General features: G+C 43.1%; 1 pseudogene; it reads right to left on the bottom strand.

The window, feature by feature from the left end:
* Positions 1–924: 924 nt before the first annotated feature.
* On the bottom strand, positions 925–1,055 carry LOC117834899 (small nucleolar RNA Z247; annotated as a pseudogene).
* Positions 1,056–2,845: the final 1,790 nt, after the last annotated feature.

Below are 2,845 nucleotides of genomic sequence, written 5' to 3'. Positions count from 1 at the left end.
GATGCAGGACCCCAAACATCAGAATGAATAAGATCAAGCGGAGCTTTGGATGAATTTTCTGAACTCGAATATGGTAGTTGATGACTTTTAGCCATTTGACAAGCATCACAAATTGACTCAAAAGTAGCACTGCCACAAGGGAGATTATTATGACTAAGCACACGCTGAACAATAGGATAAGCTGGATGGCCTAAGCGACACTTAGAAACAGAAGGTTTGCTAACACTATAAACTTTCTTGTCGCCGCTTTCTTCTGACGAGATAGATTCTAATGGATAAAGTCCTCCTTTGCATCTACCTTGATGAAGGATTTTCTTCGTTTCCTGATCCTTGATAAAAAAGAATTTTGGATGAAATTCCAGAAAGGCATTATTATCAGAAGCTAGTCTGTGGACGGAAACAAGATTTTTGTAGGTAGTAGGAACATGAAGAATATTGTTTAGACGTAAGGTTCTACCCGGGGTATGTAAAGTTGAATGACCAATATTACTAATTTGCATACCTGAACCGTTGGTGGCCTGAACTTGATCTCGACCATTGTACTTGTCTTTGAAAGTTAACTTGTCAAGTTCTCCAGCGATGTGGTCGGTTGTGCCACTGTTTGCATACCAATTTGTATCATAGCCGTAACCTATAGCTGTAGCGCCGGCCACTTTCTCCTGGTCATCCTCGTCGTATCTGTACCAGCATCTTGGTGCTTCATGACCAACCTTTTTGCAGATTTGACAGACAACCTTCTTGGGCTGATTTCCACTGTTATTGGTCTGGCCGCCCCTGTTCTGGCCACCACTGGTGCGCCCACGGTTGTGCCCTCCGTTGCCTCGTCCTCCATTGCCACGTCCCTGAAAACCTCCACGAGAAGCTGAATTTGCTGACGATGTGTACTGTCCCCCTTCATTATAAGCCTCCAGGCGCATCTCATAGGATAGAAGGTGAGAGTACAAATCGGAAAGAGAGAGGGGATCGGCACGGCCAAGCATCGAGGACACAAACGGATTATACTCGAAATCAAGACCATTAAGGATGTAAGATGCCATCTCACCATCATCAATGATGACTCCTACTGCCGCCAACTCATCCTTGATAGCCACCATCTTGGTGTAATATGTTGATGAAGTCATGCTACCCTTCTTGAGAGTAGACAACCGCATGTGTAGATTTGTCACGCGTGCTTTTGATTGTGCCACAAACATTGTCTGCAGCGCACTCCATGCTCCAGCCGACGTCGTCTCTGATGCCACTTGTGCTAGCACTTCCTTGGTGATGGAGTTGAGGAGATAACTCAGCAGTTGCTGATCTTTCACCACCCATAGATCATATTCTGGGTTAGCGACCAATTCTTTCTTGCCATCGGCCTTCACCAGTTCCATGGTCTTGGCCGGCTCCTTGACAGATCCGTCGAGGATTCCCATCAGCTGCGCGCCTCACACAGCGGGCAAGAACTGAACCTTCCATAAGACGTAATTCTCCCGTGTAAGCTTTTCAGCTATAGGAGCTCCGAGCGATGCCGCCGTAGGCGAAGCAGATGATGACGCCATGGATGTGTATGGCGTGTGCCTGGAGAGGGTGGAGTAGATAGATGTGTTTATGGAAGAAGCGCTCTGATTACCATGTCAAATAGATTGAACACGGTTGCCTATCTTGGCTCGCCGTGGTTGCATGTTTATATAGGGACAAAGTCCCAACACATTACAATATATGTTGTTACAGATAGAGTTTAGCCAGCATGCAAATACATCAAGATTCTATCTCTATCTCTAGCAGGCCAATTCAAACCATAACAACTCTTATCTCTAAGTTACAGTCCTCGTCTCATACGACGATTCTTCTAACACTGCATGGGATTGGGCCCTCCTATCACACCACCCGGTCCATCATTTGACAGGATTGGTGTGTGCCTTGTAATTTCTAATAAATCAGAAAAAAGGAAAAAGCCGAAGTTGTGTGATTGAAGGCACTTCTGATTGACAAAAATATGACAACAAAGTTCAGACTCTAGTGCAACTAATTTAAGTTCATACTCTTCCACTATGAAAACAATCAAGTTGGTAAAAACTTTTGGCATTCTCCAATGGCTCACTAATACCAACCATCAGTTGCAAACAATAAAGTGTACACACATGATTTAAAATTTTAGAAATTGCAAGGTATGAAGTGAGCATCATCAACTGTTCAAAGTACTACACAAAAATACCTGATTTAAGTTTGATAAATTAGCGAAGGAAAAATACATCAACTTGAATATTCAAATGCATTGCTAACTATATGAAGTATTTTCAGTCCCATTCGGAAGGATGTCCATCATCAAACAAATTTTGAACTTAGAATTTCAAGCATTCCCTCCAGCGGTAGCAGGAGAACGTGCTCATCTGTCACTACAGAAACCTTTGTAGGGACAATGAAATATGGTGTCCATATCAAGCACCAGCAGATGACTTGCATATGGCTAGAGATGGTTAAAACGTTTGGTTTTCTCCAACGTGTCACTGATTTGCGATGGATTTTTAGCACTACTTAGTATCTTGTTGTATTGGCTGGAAACTAAAACTTGGTAGGAGCATTGTATCAGTGGTGGTATGTCTGGCCAAGAAGCTTTCGGGATGGACTTGCATGCGTTTTCTTTTATGTTCTCTGCTTAAGGAGTACTATAGGTAAGTGTGAGTATGGCATGACATCCAGTACAGCTCTGACATGCAGAATCAATGGCAATTGGAACAGATAAATGCACAACAGTGTAATACTGGTGGTAGTAACAAAATGCGAGCCTATTATAAAGTGACTCCATATGCATGAGTTCATATCTTTGTTTACAATGTTTCACGAAAAAGGAAAGGCCCGGGGTCAG

The sequence above is a fragment of the Setaria viridis genome, chromosome 8, assembly GCF_005286985.2.
Source record: "Setaria viridis chromosome 8, Setaria_viridis_v4.0, whole genome shotgun sequence".
NCBI classification, from domain to species: Eukaryota; Viridiplantae; Streptophyta; class Magnoliopsida; order Poales; family Poaceae; genus Setaria; species Setaria viridis.
Note: the sequence above shows the minus strand (reverse complement) of the source record. Positions and strands in the feature narration are given on the sequence as shown.